Genomic DNA, 20,937 nt, shown 5'->3' with positions numbered 1-20,937 from the left:
ATAGTTGCTTTTGCTATAGTATGCCTGCACTGGTCAATGGTTTTTGACTTTTCTATCTGTTTGATATTAGAAGATGAAGCAGGCCTGGCTATCATTTCAGATGTGATGCTTCTTGATACTGTCTTATTTCTTTTTACTTCCTGAGAAGAAATGGTTTTGACACTAGATAAAACTGTATTTAATTGTAGTAATTCTTTCTCATGAGACCCTTTCCGAACTGTAACATTGGCAATGCCTTGTTTCAGGGAGTCCTGGGTATTATGAGTATTACTGTGGTGACTTCTAATAGGAGGATGTAAAAGTTGTTCTTTCTGAGATGTAGCCCTCACAAATTTAGTCGTAGTCATCATATTTGAGGCTCTGTGACTTTTTGCTGTTACACTGCTTGTGTTTATAGGCTGAGGTTTTGTGGCCTTAGAGATAGGAGTTGAAAGTTTCTTTGTTATTGCAGAATGCTCATCTTTGACTTGTACAGGTTTTCTAAACGAATTAACCTTAGATTGAACAATTTGGCCACGATAAGATCCAAGCACAGGTTTCTTGAGCACGTTAGCATCTTGCTTTGGTTTTTCTGTAGTCACCTGTTTCTTTTTATTATTGTTTTTAATGTGAAACGCTTGGCTTAATGTCATACGTTGACCTTGGTGATCATTTGTAATTGGTAACAACTGCAGAGTTTGATTATTATTCTCCAAGTTATATGTATCAGTGGCTATAGTTGAATTGGTTAATTCATTAGAAGGTTTTAACGGAATACAATTTTTTCCCATTGTTACATTATTTTTGCTCCTTGTAGGTCTATGGACATTTTATCAGCCATTTTTGTCTTAAGTTTCAGAACTTTTGTTTCTTCTTGGACCAGACCCTCAGATGTCATCATTCCCTCGTTTCTACTCTGAAGGCGAACTGGGCCCTCTGACTCGGGGGAAGCTGCAGGTCGCCTGGAACCACTGGGGAGCTCATCGCAGGGCGAAGCAGGAGGATGCGTCTCCTGCTAGACCATGCCGCAATCCCTCCGAAGTTTTACCCTTTAACCAACATCTTCCCTTCCCTCAGCCCCTGGTAACCACCACCCCACTTTTCTGTTTCTATGAGTTCGGTTTTTTAAGATTCCACACATGAGATCATATAGCATTTGTCTTTCTCTAACTTATTTCACTTAGCACAATGCCCTCAAGTTTTATCCATGTTGTTGAAAATGACAGAATTTACCTTTTCATGGTGAATAATATCCCGTTGTGTGTATCTCACATCTTCTTTATCTATTCATTGATGGACGTGTGGGTTGTTTCCATGTCTTGGCTATTCTGAATAATGCTGCAGTGAACATGGGGAATTTCCCTTAGCACAGAGCAATGCCTGTTTAGGGAATGGGATGATAGAGTCATCCTTCTCTTTTTGTGCAGTTATTCAGAGGATTTTTGTTGTATTGCTCATTTCTTACGTGGATTCCAGAACTTTCCCAGAGCTGTTTCTGCTCATGGATAACTGTAATTGTTGATCTTTGTTAGGGGACAGAGACTGGGGTCTCCTATCTTGTAATTTGGTGATGTTACTTGAGATTAAGTATGGTTTAAAGTGTTGTAGGGGCTGCCAAATTAAGACAGAGTCTACTATGGTTGTCTTTTTAGAAAAATATATTTTTATTTCTTTCAGAGAGGAAGGTAGAGGGAGATAGATAGAAACATTAAGTGATGAGAAAGAATCATTGATCAACTGCCTCCTACACACCCCCTACAGGGGATTGAGCCCACAACCTGGGCATATGCTCTGACTGGGAATCAAACCCTGACCTCCTGGTTCATAAGTCGATGCTCAACCACTGAGCCATACCAGCTGTGGTTGTCTTTTGATGTGTCAACTTGACCAGGCTACAGTCCTCAGTTATTCCGTCGAACATTAACCTCGGTGTTTCTGTAAAGGTGTTTTGTTGATGTAATTAAAATCCATAATCAGTTGTTTTAAGGAAGGGAGATTATTTTAGATAACTTTAGGGCCTGATTGAGTTTAAAGGATTTAAGAGCAGAGCTGAGGCTTCTCTGAAGATGAAATTCTGCCTGAGGACAGAATTAGCCATGCTTAATAGTTCAAGCCTCGCCTTCCTAACAGCCTGCCTTACAGATTGTGGATTTGCCTTACCAGCCCCCACAATTGCACAACCCAATTCCTCGCAATCAATATCTTGATATATATCTTCTACCTATTTTATTTCTCTGGTTGAATCCTGGCTGACACGTATTGTTTAGTATCTGATGTAACTTCCAAGACTATAAAAATTTTTCCCCCAACAACAGTAGTTTTGAAGAGAATGAATTATACAATCTTAAAAAAATTTTTTTTTATTTAAATTATTTATTGTTTAAAGTATTACACAAGTCTCCTTTTCCCCCATTGACCTCTCCTTGGCCATTCCCACTCCCAGCACATGCCCTTACCCCCCTACTGTCTTTGTCCATGGATTATGCTTATATGCATGCATACAAGTTCTTTGGTTGATCTCTTAAAGGTCTGGGCCTTAGTGTTGGCTGTCCTATGATTTATCCTCTTCTGCCATCTTGTGGCCATCTTTGGAAGTTTACAGTGATGACTGCTCAAGAAATGCACTTGAAAATTCATAAACAATTCTGCTGAGTCACCATCTCATAAGAAAATAGGGAATTATGCCAAGATTACAACCAGGTGAATCACATTTCTTTATTTCTCCAATAATTGGAGTTGAGTAGTTAAACATGCAACTTGTTACCCTCCTAGCTGAAAACATACTTTAGAATGTGAATATTTGTGGCAAGTTAGAGTTAAGTTTTTATTTCTTTATAATAAAAGTTCAGAATTAGAAGAGCAATATCTTCTCTATAGTAAAGCCTTGTAAATTTATCTCTTGAGGTTCAAAGTCAAAGTCCCTCCTTTCTCACTACCCACCTCCCCATCCCACTTAATAGGTGTTCAATGTCAAAGTCACCTACGGTCATGCTTCAGAAGGCTGAGCAAATATAAATGAACACAAAGGATTATAGAAGCATAGTTATTTTATAAAAATTTCATCATAACGTACATGTTTTACGTTTTCCCTTTGTACTCAATATATTATGGTCATTCTTCAATATCTGCTCACTCCTTAATATATGCCCAATATTCTATAGTATAAATTAACCATGAGTTATTTAATCTTCTCTTTATTGATAGACATATAGTGTTGTCCAGCATCTTGGCAATGAAAAATAATGCAATGAACAAACTTACAACTATAGCCTTGTTCTCTGTGCCAGTATTTTTATAGAGTATATGACTGGAATAGCAGCAACCCCCCCCCCCTTTTTTTTTTGCTACTGATGCTGAGTGACTTGTCCAATGCCAGAAGTAACAAATCTAGCCTAGGATGTCCTTCTGACTTTTTATATCCCTGTCTACCCTTCATCTTGTACAGTCATCAAAGACAAGTATGGCCATGAAAGTATTCTGCATAGATCTCCCTTCAAGAACGTCCCATTCAGCTGTTGGGAGTAATGATGGTGGACAACCTCCAGATGTTGGTCCTTCAGGATCCACCTCAGCTTTTGAGCAAAGGCATGGTCTTTCTGGGCAGCCTCCAGCCAATGACTGAGCTTGGCGATTAGAACTAACAGCTATTTCCGCCCAAATGTGTGATCCTGCTAACAACAGTCTTTCACCTGCAGCTTCCTATTGGGTTGACTAAAACTTAGATCTCCATAGCAGTGGAGGCTCTCCCATCCCTGCCCAGTTCTCTCCCTGCTTCCCTTTGACACATGCCAGATATGCGTAGCCATCTGAAGTCTTCTTTCCCTGCTGTGGCAGAAAGAATAATGCCCCCTAAAGATGTCCGGATCCTAAGCCCACGAACCTAGGAACATTACCATACATGGCAAAAGAGATTTGCAGATGTGATTACATGTAGGATCTTGAGATGGGAGGTTATCTGGATTATGTGGTCAACCCAATGTAATCTTGTAAGGGAAAGAGAGGAATCAGTAAGAAGGAGCAGTAGTAGAGGTCAGAATGATGTATGGCCATAAGTCCAGGAACGTGGGCTGCCTCTTAGAAGCTGGATAAAGTAAGGAAAGGGATAGTCCCCTGGAACTTCCAGAAGGAATGTAGCCTGCTGATACTTTGATTTTTAGCCCAGAGAAACCCATTTTGGACTTAATTTCACTATATTACAGTTATGAAGGTTATATCTTAAGCTATTAAGCTTGAGATAATTTATTATAGCAGCAATAGGAAATTAATACTCCTACTCAACCTTGTGTCCACTCTTTGTCTTTCATAGGCATTGCCCTCAAGAAACATCATACTCCAAACTCCACCGCGGTGTTTGCTTCCTGGAGATCTCAACTAACTCAAAAGGGCTTAATGTTACCAACTTTTGACCAACACCATTTGGCAGCAGAGTTCATGGAGCCTGGGCAATAATCATCATGGCTCAGAAGTTTAAGAAATACATTAAGAAGGTAAAAGGGAAAATCTTGGGAGAGAAAGGTATAGAACATGGTAAGTGGCCACCAGTTTCTCAGAGCTTTCCTGACCGTCAGAACCAACACATCTAGCAGCTTCTAAGGCAGAGAATTCAACTGGGAGGACAAAATTTGCTCATTGGAGGCCCCTATGGCTGCTATTTGGACCACATTTCTTCAACAGTGCTGGTAATATTAATATCCTTCCTTTCAGAACACTAGTTTACTACTCTAAATTAAGGGGTTTCAAGCTCAAGGAATTCTGTCTAGTAAGAGGGACATGAAAATCAATGCAACTTACTGCAAACAGATGGAACTTCTCAATGGTGCTGGTGTACTATGCAACACGTTCCTGATGGCTTCAGTGACACAGTCTGTTAGTGGAAAGTGCTAACTCTTACTAGGCCATCTCTGTAAATTCCGAGGGTTCAGGGGGTCTGCAGAACTGCTCTCAGGGGACTCTACCCAAATGTCTTCCCGAGTTTTCCAAACCGGGGCCCTGACTGAGGGTAGTAGACTTGCCTTGGCAGGGCATTGAAATGCCACTGCAGTTCTGCTTCTCCAACTTCCACGTGTTGTTTTGTCGTGTCTATTCTCTGACTATTGGTTATAATGAGGCCCAAATCTATAAAGAGATCCTCTGTTCTTACATTTCATCTTTAATTGCTTGGGTTTAAAAAATGTCATTAACATATAACATTCAATAAGGTTAAAGTGTACAATGCTGATTTGATACATTTATACATTGCAGTATGATTACCACCATAGCATTAGTGAACATGTATCTTTGTGGTGAGGACAATTAAGATCTAATTTCTTAGCAACTTTGACGTTTATAATACAATATTGACTATAATCTCTATGCTGTGCATTAGATTTCCAGAACTTCATCTTTTAGTTGCAAGTTTGTACCTTTAAACAACATCTCCCAAATTCCTCCACCCCCAGCACCTGGTAAGCACCATTCTACTCCTTTTTTATGAGTTCAGCTATTTTAGATTCCACAGATAAGTGATATCACATGGTATTTGACTTCTCAGTCTGATTTATCACACTTAGCATAATGTCTTCAAGGTTTGTCCATGCAGTCACAATTGGCAGGATTTCCTTCTCACAGATGACCAATATTCCACTGTGTGTATATATATTCTTTATCCATTCATCTGTTGACAGATACTTAGGTTGCTTCCATATCTTGGCTATTGTAAGTAATGCTGCTAATGAATATGGAAGTGCAGATATCCTTTTGATATCCTGATTTAATCTTCCTTGGATACATACCCAGAAGTGAGATTGCTGGATCACATGATAAAATACTGTTTATTTTTTGAGACACTTCCATACTGTTTTCCATAGTGGCTAAACTAATTTATTTTATTTTTTATGTTTTTATTGATTTCAGAGAGGAAGAAAGAGGGAGAGAGAGATAGAAATATAAATGATGAGAGAGAATCATTGATCGACTGCCTCCTGCACACCCCTTACTGGGGATGGAGCCCACAACCTTAGCATGGGCCCTTGACTGGAATTGAACTCAGGACCCTTCAGTCCGCAGGCCGATTCTCTGTTAACTGAGCCAAACCAGCTAGAGCTGAACTAATTCACATTCCCACCAGCAATGCAAGAGGGGTTCCTTTTTCTCCATAACCTCTACCAACTTATTATATTTTTTGTTATATGTGTTCTTTATATATTTTGGATATATATCTCATAAGTGAATTGTTGATTTTTGCTTTTATTCCTTGTATTTTTGGTCTCATATCCAAAAAATTTACACAACATCTCCCAAATTCCTCCACTCCTAGCACCTGGTAAGCACCATTCTACTCCTTTTTTATGAGTTCAGCTATTTTAGATTCCACAGATAAGTGATATCACACGGTATTTAACTTCTCAGTCTGATTTATCACACTTAGCATAATGTCTTCAAGGTTTGTCCATGCAGTCACAATTGGCAGGATTTCCTTCTCACAGATGACCAATATTCCACTGTGTGTATATATATTCTTTATCCATTCATCTGTTGACAGATACTTAGGTTGCTTCCATATCTTGGCTATTGTAAGTAATGCTGCTAATGAATATGGAAGTGCAGATATCCTTTTGATATCCTGATTTTATCTTCCTTGGATACATACCCAGAAGTGAGATTGCTGGATCACATGATAAAATACTGTTTATTTTTTGAAACACTTCCATACTGTTTTTCCATAGTGGCTAAACTAATTTATTTTATTTTTTATGTTTTTATTGATTTCAGAGAGGAAGGAAGAGGGAGAGAGAGATAGAAACATAAATGATGAGAGAGAATCATTGATCGACTGCCTCCTGCACACCCCTTACTGGGGATGGAGCCCACAACCTTAGCATGTGCCCTTGACTGGAATTGAACTCAGGACCCTTCAGTCCGCAGGCCGATTCTCTGTTAACTGAGCCAAACCAGCTAGAGCTGAACTAATTTACATTCCCACCAGCAATGAAAGAGGGTTCCTTTTTCTCCATAACCTCTGCCAACTTATTACTTATATTTTTTGTTATATGTGTTCTTTATATATTTTGGATATATATCTCATAAGTGAATTGTTGATTTTTGCTTTTGTTCCTTGTACTTTTGGTCTCATATCCAAAAAAATCATTGCCCTCACTAATTCTCTCTTCCATATGGTCTGCTCTGTTTCTAATGCATCCTTCATCTCATTGAGTTTTTTAGCTCCAAAATTTGGTTCTTTTTTATAGTTTCAATCTTTGGCAAAGTACTCACTACAGCATTATTTACAATAGCCATGATATGGAAGTAACCTACATGTCAATCCATAAATGAATGAATTAAGAAGTTATTATGTATATATAAAATGTAATGTAACATTACTCAGCCATAAAAAATAATGAAATCTTGCCATTTCAACAACATGAATGGACCTAAAGAGTATTATATTAAGCAAAATAAGTCAGAGAAAGACAAAGACTGTATCACTTCACTTATATGTGCAATCTAAAAAACTAAATAAATGAGCAAACAAAACAAAACAAACAGACTCATATAGAATACAAACTGACAGTTGCCAGAGGGTTGGGCGATGGTGCATGGGCAAAACAGTGAAGGGGATTAAGAGGTACAAATTTATAATAAGTCACAGGGATATAATGTACGTACAGCATAGGGAATCCAGTATATAATATCACAATAACTGTGTGTGGTGACAGATGCTTACCAGACTTCTCTTGGTGATCGCTTTGTAAATGTCAAATCACTATGTTGGACACCTGACACTAATACAATGGTGTATGTCAACTACACTATAATTAAAAAGAGCTTCACATTCCAGAATGAAAAACAAAAAACAAAAACAAAGAAAGGCATCCAAATTGGAAGGAAAGAAGTAAAACTGTCACTAGTTGCAGATGACATGATTTTAACTATAGAAAATCCTAAAGACTCCACTAAAAAACTATGAGAAATAAACAAATACAGTAAAGTTGCAGGAAACAAAATCAATATGCAATGATCTGTTGCATTTCTGTATACTAACAACAAACTATCAGAAAGATGAAAGTAATCATTTTTTTTTTTTGCAACAAAAAGGATAAAGTACATAGGAATAAACTTAATGAAAGGAGGTGAAAGACCTGTACACTGAAAACTACAAAATATTGTTGAAATTTAAGAAGACACAAGAAAATGGAAAGATACTTTGTGTTCATGAATTGGAAGAATTAACGTTGTTAAAATGTCCATATTCCCTAAGGCAATTTACAGATTCAATGCAATCTCTGTCAAAATCCCAATGCAGTTTTTCACAAAGATGGTTAACTAAAGAGCCAAGAATATACAATGGAGAAAGGAAAATATCTTCAATAAATTGTGTTGAAAAAACTGGGCAGCCATTTGTAAAATAATGAAACTAGACCACTATCTTACACCATACACAAAAATTAATTAAAAATTGATTAAAGGATGTCAGTCCTGAAACAGTAAAATACATAAAAGAAAACATAGGCACTAAGCTTCTGGACATCAACCTCGGAGGTATTTTTGTGAATTTGATCCCAAAGACAAGGGAAACAAAACCAAGGGAGGTATTTTTGTGAATTTGATCCCAAAGACAAGGGAGACAAAACCAAAAATAAACAAATGGGACTACATCACACCAAAACCTTCTGCACAGCAAAGGAAAACATCAACAAAACAGAAAGACAAACAACCAAGTGGGAGAAGATATTTGCAAATGATGTACTTCCCACAAAGATAATATCCAAAATATATAAGCAGCTCATATAACTCAATAGCAAAACAACAACAACAATTAAAAACGGGCAGAGGATTTGAATAGACATTTTTCGGGGAAGACAGAGATGCTAACAGGCATATAAAAAGATGTTCAACATCACTAATTACTAGGAAAATGCAAGTAAAAACCACAATGAAATATCACTTCACACTTCTCAGAATTGTTATAAAAAAGACAAAAAATAAGTGTTGGAGAGGATGCTGAGGAAAGGAAACCCTCATTAACTATTGGTGGGATTGTAAATTGGTGCAGCCACTAGGGAAAACAGTATGGAAATTCCTAAAAACCAAAAATAGAAATAGAAATACAAGCAATTCCACTTCTAGGTATTTATCCAAAGAATATAGAAAACACTAATTCAAAACGATATGTGTTCCCTTATATTCATGCTATTATTTACAATAGCCAAGATAGGGAAACAACTGAAGTGACCATTGACAGATGAATAAAGAAGATGTGGCCTACACACACACACACACACACACACACGTGTGTGTATATCTATATATACACAAACACAATGGGATACTCCTAAGCCATAAAAAATAGGAAATACTTCCATTGCTACAACATGGATGGGGTAAGTCAAATGGAAAAGGACAAAAGCTGAATGATTTCACTCATGTGGAATATTTTTTAAAAGTAACAAATGAACTAACAAAAAATAAATCTCATAGTTATAGACAACAGAATGGTTACCAGAGGAGAAGAAAGGCGTTCACTCATGTGGAATATTTTTTAAAAGTAACAAATGAGCTAACAACAACAACAAAAAATCTCATAGTTACAGACAACAGAATGGTTACCAGAGGAGAAGAGAGGCATAGGGAGAAGGCAAGAATGGGTAAAGGAAGTCAAATATATGGTAATAGATGGAAATTAGACTTTTGGTGGTGAGTATGCAACATAGTCTACAGATATCAAATTATAATGCTGTACATCTGAAATTTATGTTATTAACATTACCTCAATAAAAACATTTCAACCAAAGGAAGATTACCAGCAGTGCAGTGCAATCCTTTTAATTCAAGGAACTGAGACACGAGGGCAAGAAATTTATCTAAGGCCAGATTCAAAATTGTAAAGTGGTCATACAGTTTTCATGATGCTCTCCAGCCTTTCAGTTCATATCCTTAACAAGGAAGCAGGGACTCTTCCTTTATTAATGTGATTGATAGATTTCTTGAAAATAATGTTTGAAAGCCTGGTCAGTGATTGCCATGCATTTTCATCTTGTCAAAAAGTATAGTACTTAAATGTCAGGGATATTTTTGTTGGCAGGATGAACATTTATAGAATAGAGAATTGAGCCCCTGGAACTTCAGAATCCTTTGTGGGTTTTGTCCCTATTCCTTCAAGGCTGCTGCTATAGAGATAATCTGAGTATTATACTCTAGTATAATAGCCTATGCCATGGGTATATGAAAGAACTATGAACAGTGGGAGAGTCAACAAGGAAACCAACGTTCTGTAGTAGAGGTAGGGTTAAATAGGACTGCAAGAGAAGGTGAACAGTCAACTTGACTTGGAGATTTACATAGTTGGAGATGCTTGAGTTGAGAATTGAAGAATGAGTAGACAGTAGACATTTATCAAGTGGGGAGGGCATTCTAGGGAACAGCATGTACAAGTGCTCAGTGTTTTGAAAATAATTGGTATGACCAGGCAAATGTCTATTTTCTGTCCTGGGATTGGCAGGAGTTGAGTGGAAAGTAAGCAGGAACCAAATCACAGAAGGCCTATTCCCTGTTATAAACTAGGTCTCTGCCTCCAATCTTGTCTCAAGTTGCTATAATTGTCTAGATGAGTGATGAGGGCCTAAACTATGGAACGAGACATGATAGATTTGAGAGATTTACAGATTGAAACGACGCCAGCTGAAACTTTTCCAGGGTCCAAGTTCTGTGGAGCCTCAAACTAATTGGGAGACAACTGGCAGCCAAGAGATGGGGAAATTGGTAGTTATCCAGTTTCTTGTCTGATTCAAGGTTCCCTGATTTATTTGAGATCCATATCCCAGGCACTTTTGCAGGGACAAAAAAGGCATGTAGGCCCACTGTTAATACTTGTGATTCTGAATCTCTTTTCAGCACAGTGCCAGAGCAGTCAAAACTTATGAACCTTAAACCTGAGTAAGTAATGGGTTAAGAATAGAGTTCAAAGCATGAATCCTGGTCCTTACTAATGTAAAAGGTTGCTAGCAATTCATTTCCAATACAAAGACACACATAAATGATCTCTATTTTGATGGTACTGTATCACAATAATTGAGATATATTGAGCTAATCTTTTTGCTTTTGTTTCAAAGGCAAATAATGTGGTGACACATTAATACCATCCTCACTCCTAAAATTCTCCCCTACCTTTTTTCACTATAACTTCACTAATGTGACAGTTTGAACTGTCCATACCAACAGATCCATGGCTAATCAATTTCAAAGATTGTCTACATAAATGACATTCAACTTAAAAACAAAATGGCCTACTGGCCCCTGTAATCAGAAAATAAACTCAATGGAGGATATTGGGAAGCTCATGAAATTATCAGGAGCAGGAGAATTGGGCTCAGAAAATGTGTAAATAAAGGCAGAGCTAAAAAACTCATCACATATTATGTCATGTGCAATAGGTCATGTGTAAATAAAGGCAGAGCTAAAAAACTCATCACATGTGCAAATAGGTCAGACAGAGAAAGAAAAATACCATACAATTTCACTTATATGTGGACTCTAAACAACAAAATAAATGAATAAACAAAATGTAGTAGTGGGTAATAGAAAGGTCTTAGAGATTAAAGAAAGTTAATATTGCAGCAGCTTCTTACATAGAGAAATCAGCCCTCTGAAATGTGTTCTTATATAATCAAATTTATAAGCTGTACCTAAATTTGTTCTCTTTGCCAGCTAACTTAGCTGCAGAGGTTTTAGGTGCCAATATGCTCTCAATACCCATAAAAACAATCCTATATAATAAAGAGGTAATATGCAAATTGACCATCACTCCAATGCACAAGATGGCTGCCACAAGATGGCCAGCAGGGGAGGGCAGTTGGGGGAAACCCAGCCAGCAGGGAAGGGGAGTTAGGGGCAATCGGGCTGGGGCAACCAGGCCAACAGGGGAGGGCAGTTAGGGGCAACCAGGCTGGCAAGGGAGGGCAGTTAGGGGCAATCGGGCTGGCAGGGGAGGAGTTAGGCGTCAATCAAGCTGGCAGGGGAGTGGTTAGGGGTGATCAGGCTGGCAGGTAGGCGAGTGGTTGGGAGCCAGCAGTTCTGGATTGTGAGAGGGATGTCCGACTGCCCAGTTAGGCCCGATCCTAACCAGGCAGTCGGACATCCCTCGAGGGGTCCCAGATTGGAGAGGGTGGAGGCTCGGCCGAGGGACACCCCCTCCCCGCATGCACAAATTTCGTGCATCAGGCCTCTAGTTTTACAGAAACAGCTTGGCTCTGTAGCTAGCAGCTGTAGTGACCACTTCACAAATCAGCAGGCAATGTCCTGCAACTACAAAAATCCTTAAAGAAAACATAGGCTGTAAGCTCCTTGATAATAGCCTTGGTAATGATTTTTTAATCTGATGAGCAAAGGCAACAAAAGCAAAAATAAACCAGTGGAACTACATCAAGCTTTCTACACAGCAAAGGAAATCGTCAACCAAATGAAATGGCAACCTATTAAATGGGAGACAGATTTACAAAGCATATATCTGATAAGGGGCTAATATCCAACATATATAAGAAACTCATTCAACTTAAAAAAAAATCTGATTAAAAAATGGGCAGAGGATCTGAATAGAAATTTTTCCAAAGAAGACATACAGATGACCAACAGGTCCATAAAAAGATGTTCAACATTACTATTCATCAGGGAAATGCAAATCAAAACCACAATGAGATATCACCCATACCTATTAGAATGGCTATTACAAAAAAGACAAATGTTCACAAGGATGTGGAGAAAAGGGAACCCTCATACACTGTTAGTGGGAATATAAATTGGTACAGACACTGTGGAAAATAGTAGGGAGATTCCTCAAAAAATGGAACTACCATCTGATCCAGCAATTCTACTTCTAGGAACTTATCACAGAAAACAAAAACACTAATATGAAAGGATAAATATATGCCAATCTTTACTTCAGCATTATTTACAACAATAAGATTTGGAAATAACCTAAATGTCCATCAGTGGATGACTGGATAAAGAAAACACACAATGGACTATTATTCAGCCATAAAAGAATAATAACATCTTGCCATTTGCAACAACATGGATGGACCTTGAAGGAATTATGCTAAGTGAAATAAGTCAAGAAAGAAAGAAAAAAGATAAATACCATATGATCTTATATGTGAATTCTAAAACAGACAAACAACTCCATCCCCTAAACAAACACAAAAACCCAAGCTCATGGATATAAAGAACAGGTTGGTGGTTGCCTGATGTGATCTGTGGGGGGTGGGCAAGAAATGGGTAGAGGGGGTAAAGGTAAACATTTTAGTTATAAAATGAATGAGTCATAATGTAATGTATAATTGATAATAGTATACCTCATATTTGAAAGTAGCTAGGAGAGTGGATCTTTAAGGTTCTCATTACAAGAAAAAATGTAAAGTATATATGGTGACAGATGTTAACTAGACTACTGTGGTGATCATTTCACAATATATACAAATATCAAGTCATTATGTTATGCACCTGAGACTAATATGTTAATTATATCTCAATTAAAAAAATATGTGTTGTGGCTTTAGGCCTCATACCTGGAAGTTGTCTCTAGAGTTTTCTTCCATCAATTCTATAAACCATTTGATACTCTTTTAAGTCCCTTTCTTATGTCCCTCAATGAGAAGAAATAGGCTCACATGTCTGTACTTGAACTCTGAATGGATACACAATGTTACTGTTGGACTGAGATAACACTTTCTTTTAATTTTCACACCCTAAACCCCTAAATGTTGCTGTAGTGAAAGCATTTAACTTCACTACTACTGGTGACTATGTTGGAATTTGAGGGAAGGCCCTATGAATACTAACCACACTTCTTTACCTGGGTTCAGAACAGATACAGATTGGGTGATAGAGGTAAGAGTTGGTGGCATGAAGATCAAAAGACCTCCCCCTCTTTTTTTTTTTTTAGCTGATAAAGCTGTTGGGAGAAATATAATTTTGATTTTTGGTAAAAAAAAGACTTATAAACACTGTACCCCAAATTGAATTTACCCACTCATCATAGGCAGAGCTGGGTACACTGCCAGTTCTTTCCAACAAGGTCCCGCCCCTGAATCTGGAGCATCTGAGCACAGTATCTCAAAGGACTACTAGTATGTTCCCATACCACCCTTCAGAAATTGGCTTAGATCAGAACCCCAAACTTGTTAGATTGGGTGGGCTCAGCAATGATCCATTGTCAGATGGAACGGTACATGCAGGATCAAGCACGAGCAGGGCTGGAAGACAGAGCAGCAGGTAGCCCAGACCCCCAGGTCATTTGTCACTGTTGCACTTGTGTGTTTCACTCAGGTCACACCTCAATCAACACTGGGGTCCTTCTGACCATATGATGGAGTGGGAGAAAAATGATGTCAATCCTTGGAAGCGTTCCGGCTGCCCAAAACCGCTCCACGTGGTGGCATGAAGAAGACACGGCCTACCAGTGCAACGAGGAATGTGCTGATGAAGGGGGAGCATCAGCATCACTGAGAAGTCCAGTGGTGCTGCTCTCTGTAGGCCAGAGCTGATAGTAGAAGGTGCCGGCAAGGCCTGGGACCACTGAGAGCAAAGGGGATCATCAGAATCTGAAACAGAAGCAGGTGATAGGTGAACCATCAGAAGCCAAGTGGGCATAATCATTATAATCAGCAGCATGGTCAGAGTGGCAGCCCGAGTTTGCATTCTGGCCCAGAGAGAGCTGAACCAGAAGGACATCCTGTGGAATGTTACGTGGGCCCACTGTATAGATAACATCGTGGTAATCTGACTAGATGAGCAAAAAAATGGCTAATACGTTGGAGGCCTTGGTAAGACACATGCATGTGGGTGAGGGTAAGAGATAAACCGAAGATTTGGCGTTCTATTGTATCGATAACATTTTTAGGGCGTCAGTGGTGCTGGGTGTTCCAGCATGCCCATTTCCCTTAGCTTCTGTATTCCTTCCTCTACTCTCTGGCTGGGCAACTCAGGCTTTTTTTTTTATTTCACTGAACATCGCCCATCACCTTTTCTTAAAATTTATTTTTCAATTACAGTTTACATTTAATATTATTTTGTATTCGCTTCAGGTGAACAGCATAGTGGTTAGACAATCACATACTTTATAAAGTGGCCCTCTCAATATATCATACATTGTTATTGCAATATTATTGACTATATTCCCTCTGCTGTACTTTACATCCTCATGACTATTTTGTATCTACCAATTTGTAGTTCTTTAATTCTTTCACCTTTTCCACCCATCCCTCCCAAGCCCCTCTTCTCTGGCATCACCTTTTATAGGCTTCTAATTGCCTTCTCAGCAGCAAGTTTGCTCCATCCCCTGGGGTCCTTGCCAGTATATTAAACTCAGTGTCTCAAAAAAAAATGCCCTGAAGTAAATGAATTCTTGGTTTTCTAGGCTTATATTTTAGCCCTACTTGATTAGGCGCCCTCAAAATTCAAACCCAAGTGTACTCCCCTAACTTCTGGTGATACTTGCTAGCTAATTCTTGCAACAGGTTTATAGTTTATCCTTCCTTGCCAGGCCCAGAACATCCACTGGATTATGCTGAGATTTAACTCTAGTCACCAGCCTAGAAACCAGGAAAGGAAGTGAGAGGTAGTTCTGGGTGGGTTTGGGGGCAGCTGTTTTCTGATGGAGGAGACACCTCTGCAGCATCTTCCACCACAGGGACGATGCTAGCTCTTCCTAGGAAAGGTGGTCGGTCTCTGTTAACCCAGAGGGTCTGGTAGAGTTAACATCTTTGCGGGCATCCATCAAGATGTCCAGATCCCGTGCTTTAAGGTCCCAGGTTTTCCCTGCTAGGCCCTGACCTTTGCATAACGAAAATACCTTGGCTGTGCATTCCAGTGTCTCTGGAGCTCTATGACTCGTCTGCAGACTTGCTCAGCTGTGCCTGCCCTTCTAGTGCCCGAGATCCAGGCCTCTTTGTAGGCTACCACAGAAGCTGTAAGACTCATATTTGCCCACACACTGCTTATTAATGGTCCTCAGCCTCTCTCCTCCCCCTACACAGCATCAAGTACAGCTCTGCAGTAAGGAATCAACTCTACTGTCTTTGTAGGCTTGCTCCCTCTGTATTTTTCAAAAGCCTGCTTCACTGCATTGCAGCATTCCCCTCTACCAGGGCTTTTTCAGGCTTCTTTTGGTGAAATCTTTACCAATGAAGCCAGCATCTTGTGACAGATTCTGTTTGTGCCCCATCTACCAGGATGGGGTTTTCTTCACCCATTAGATTTAGAGTGGGCAATGGGTGAGCCCATTCTAAATTTATTAGAGAAAATGCCTATCAGAACATGGAGCGGGAGCCAGGTGAGGCTGACATGCTAAAATGCATGTCTCTTAAGGTTGCATGGACTCTTAAACTGAGAGCAATTCTAAGAGTTTGGCAAGGCCATCACAGAATCTTTGAGCCACTTTACTTCTCTGCTTGTCCTGCCTGAGGGTGTGTGGAAGGCCAAGGGCAAGATGACAACTGCACATTGACTTGGCTTTGGGGGGGTTACAATTCTATGCCCATGTATTTTGAGAGCAAATTAACCTGGTTGTGGAATTCATCAGACAGTGGGGGTTGCTTTTAATCATCCTCTGGCATCTCTTGAAATCTAGTGACTTGTCTGGGATTTAATCAGGCAGTAACAACATGTTGATAAAAATTACATCCCAGATTATTGTTTTATATTACATAACTTGAAACATTAAAGAGATTCCAGATAAATTAAAGATGAGCAGCATTCTCTTTGGGATGAACTATATTAATCACATGTATTTTATAATTATTGTTTATTTAATCATCAAGCCCTGAGGGTAAGTTAAAGATTTTAATTTTCTGGGAAATGTATGCCAAAACATGAAATCAGGAACACTGCTATAAAAGGCAAAGGATGTGTAAAATGATGGTGCTATCATAGCTGAGTAGCTCATAAATAATATTTGTATGATTTTTTGCAGGCTGGTTGCCAATAATTATGTCAGTTATTACTGCTAAGGAAATATCTCATTCCAAGATATTGAAGTTAGACCTTAATGCAGAAAAATCTATAAATTTCATTATAAATATATAGGATTTTAATATCAGTAATCAAATTGTATAGACATGGGATAGCTTCGGAAGAATACCCTCCTGTAGGTTTGGGGGGTGAGGGATGGGGTGGGATCATGGTATCAAGACCATGAAGCTGATTGATACTGTTCATTCTTGCATTAGAATTGTTTACTCTGTCAATATACTAGTTTGAAGATTGTGATCAAAATCAAAGCTTTAAATCATAGTTGGTGTAATCATAACTTTAAAATCACATACTATTTTGATACTATGACATACTTACTGTGGGAAGTATCACCTCGGATTTACATGAACATATTTACATACTACAAGTTCTGTTTTGTTGAAATCCTGACCCATATCTAGAAGATCCTTGGATAACAACTGGACCAAAGCCAATGTGGAAGGACCTAGGTTTAAGGAAATATACCAACGTACCACTAACACCACAAGACCACACCACCATAATCCTATAAGATCACACCACGAGTCCTGAGGATTAGGGAAAGACATTTCCACATTAACTCTGGGGTAAGAAATGAGATGTGTTTTTGGATGAGGGACGGTGAGGTGGTTGGAGTAGTTTTGCTGGTGGGGTGAGCTCTACATGGAAAAAGACAGGAATGAGAGGGAACACCCAGTCTCCTCTTGGTGGCAACAGTGGCATTGTAGAACTACCTCTTCCCGAGCAGCTGGGATCCTCTAGGATGGGCCTCCAAATTCAAGGGGGAAGGTCTGAGTTCTGGCCCTGCTACTACTGAGTGGCAAGATTAACATTTTGGACATGTAGTTATCAGTCTTGCCTCCCTGAATTTGAGATGGGGACATGAATGAGGTCACCACTAGAAAGGGCTCTGCTCAGCAGTGACAAGTGATGAGTCCATCAGGATCAGTAATGGAAGGAAGCAGCTTGCAATGGCCAGGTGAAGAGGTTGGGGTAGGTAAATCTGAGATAGTCATTCCAGGGTACACGAGAGGTGGCACCATTACAAATAGCTAGAAGGCAAGTGTCCTCTCCCCTACCTTTTTTTTTTTTTTTACAAAAATACCTGTGGGAACTAGGTCAGTAACTTGGCATTTAAAGAAAGTGTAACAATAGCTGTAAGCTGGGGACCTCAATGGATTACCCTGTATCAGCCTGAAGTTCAGTAACTTCATGGGCTGGCAGAGAAAGCTTTATTTAAAAAAAAAAAAAAAAAAGGGGTGTGGGTGGGGGGGCGTGGAGGGGTGGAGGTGGTGGGGCTGCACTTAGTTCTAGAAGTTCCATGGACTGAGATCTCATTCTGCGCAGCCCAGAGCAGGATGTTTTAGCCTTCTGGGTCTGGGGTCTCCGCCCCCATCTCAGAAACAACCCTCTCAGTGCTAGATAAACCATGCCCTACCACTAAAGCCTAAATCTGTGACCTTTATTTAAATAAGGCTCTCAGTTCCTGATAGGCAAAGTACCGGAAGAGACAATTACTATACTCTTATCAATACCTGTTACTCAAAGGACACACAGCCTTTCCTAGCAGGCGACTTTGTCAGAAAATTTTCATGAGGAACTTTGTAGAGCAAGAGCTGAGGGATGTAGTGGGCAGTGTCTTCCATGTTCCTGGAACAAAGAGAATGATGGATTTCATTAGCCAGTGTTTCTCTAAGCATCCCTTGAAGAAAGTGGACGGCACAACACCAAAACATAACACAGCAAATGTGATTATGTGTGAGGCCAAGAAAATATCACCCGAGTACATGAGGGTCCTGTTCCAACTGAGGATGGAATGTGGAATAACAAGATCTGGATGTGCTATACGACCTCCAGTCAATTTTTCATAAACATCACTTCTTTCAATTAGTCTTTTGGAAAGAGGCAGCAGACATCTGAAATTAACCTCTGGTATGGGTATAGAGAATTGCTTTTCTTGTTTATCCATTACTTAAGAGATCAAGTTAGTATGGGGTAAAGTTAATACTCAACATTACAATAATTAAGCAGATTAACCAAGGCCTCTGATCCAGATGAATTTCCATCTCTCTTTTGTACACAATAGCTTTGGAGGCTCAATAGGCAAAGCTAGACGTTTTTAATGTCCCAAATAAACTAAATACTCAACTATAGGCTGGAACAGCTCCATGCATTTAGACTTTTAGGCTACAGGTTCTTTTTACCCAGTTCTAGAAACCTACCTCTAGCAGTTACTTTAAATTCCTGAAGACCTGCTTGGTTTCAGGGTCTATACTTGTCCTTTGGTATCCAGATATTTTTTGTCCAGAGATCTTTTCCCCTTTGTGATTCTGAGGAAATTCCTAAAGCAAAGCTGGTGATTCCTTAAGTCCTGGCATATGTTGCAGACAAGATCTAGCTCTAACCAAGGGGATCCTGTGTACCAGTAGAGTCTGGGAATAAGGAATGGGAGGGGAGAAGATCTCTAGGGTCAGCTGGCTTAGACTTAGACTAGAATGGGTAGTTAGCACGCTTGGTCTCAGCTGCTTAGCTTTGATACATGTCATGTGGCCAGTTTCTCTTTTGGGAAAGTAGGCTCTTTATTCCTGCTGCAGTCCCTCTACCAAATAGATTAGTGACTTAACAAGAGACTCTTTATATTTATGTGGAATCATTCTTCAGACATATAACTACAGAAGCTACTGTATAGAAACCCAAACTAAACTTGGTTAGTAGGAGAGACTGCTTAGATGTCCATGTGAAGGCAAGTATGTATTCAAAATCAAGACAGTACTTTTAAGATCCCTTTCAGATGACTCATTTGATCAACTAAAGTTGAAGACAAAATAATGAGGTACAGGATCCAGAGTTGATGTTCCTCAATGGACAAGATGCATTTGGACTCTGAGGGAGGTGTGGACTTTAGATAGAGGACCACAGGGCAGCACTAGCAGTTAACACTCTTAAGTCTTAAACCTTATAAGAAGCGGGGCAGGGTGTCAGGAGCAACTCTGTAATTGTGACTGGCAGTATAGATAGGTAGTGAACACAATTAAGTCCTAGGTCAGTGATGGCGAACCTTTTGAGCTCGGCGTGTCAGCATTTTGAAAAACCCTAACTTAACTCTGGTGCCGTGTCACATATAGAAATTTTTTGATATTTGCAACCATAGTAAAACAAAGACTTATATATTTGATATTTATTTTATATATTTAAATGCCATTTAACAAAGAAAAATCAACCAAAAAAATGAGCTCACGTGTCACCTCTGACACGCGTGTCATAGGTTCGCCATCACTGTCTTAGGTGAACTGCTGGGTCAGACCAGCTGGGACCAAGTTCAGTGCTTTGACCAGGAGATGGCAGTGTCTAATTACACAGCAGAGTTCACTGAGCCCTGAAACACCTTGGCTGGATGAAGTTAAAACTGGGTAGCTTCTGAGAGGACTTTCTGGGAAGAAAACCAGCAGTGACTGTCTCAAATAGTCTTAGGAGGACCTCTCAGTTCTACATCTATGGATAAAGATAGTTCTTGAGAGGAGAATGGCCAGGCTAAGCTAAGTGACCCAATCAGAGGCTAATTAGCAGAAAGGACCTCAAGAAAAGGAAGAGATCCTGAAGAGCTAAAGCAGAGCAAAGACCAGGAAAGAAGCAAGAGTTGGCTGGACAGGTATAGGTCCAGAAGAGAACCAACACCAGGGAGGCCAGAGGAAAAGACTGGTTCTGTTAGTGGGGAAATTGTGGGATTGCATTTCAAAGCACCAGTGCTTATGGCTGTGTTGACCTTCCCTCTCTCACTAAACAGATTATGCTCCAAACATATGCTGAGCTAACATAGCTGGCAGCAGGTGAGCAAGACACAAACGGTCCCTATGTCATGGATCTCTGTTTTCAGGTTAAAGGACCTGATCTCTTTTAGCTGCCTTGGGAGGAATGTTCCTGACAGTGGTTCAGCAATCCCACCTGTGTATCTTGCCCAAAGCATGATGGTCCCTAGCT

General features: G+C 39.6%; 1 pseudogene; it reads right to left on the bottom strand.

Annotated features, from left to right (window-relative positions):
• Positions 1 to 2: 2 nt before the first annotated feature.
• On the bottom strand, positions 3 to 2,565 carry LOC102247879 (annotated as a pseudogene).
• Positions 2,566 to 20,937: the final 18,372 nt, after the last annotated feature.

The sequence above is a fragment of the Myotis brandtii genome, unplaced genomic scaffold (assembly GCF_000412655.1).
Source record: "Myotis brandtii unplaced genomic scaffold, ASM41265v1 scaffold111, whole genome shotgun sequence".
NCBI lineage: Eukaryota > Metazoa > Chordata > Mammalia > Chiroptera > Vespertilionidae > Myotis > Myotis brandtii.
Note: the sequence above shows the minus strand (reverse complement) of the source record. Positions and strands in the feature narration are given on the sequence as shown.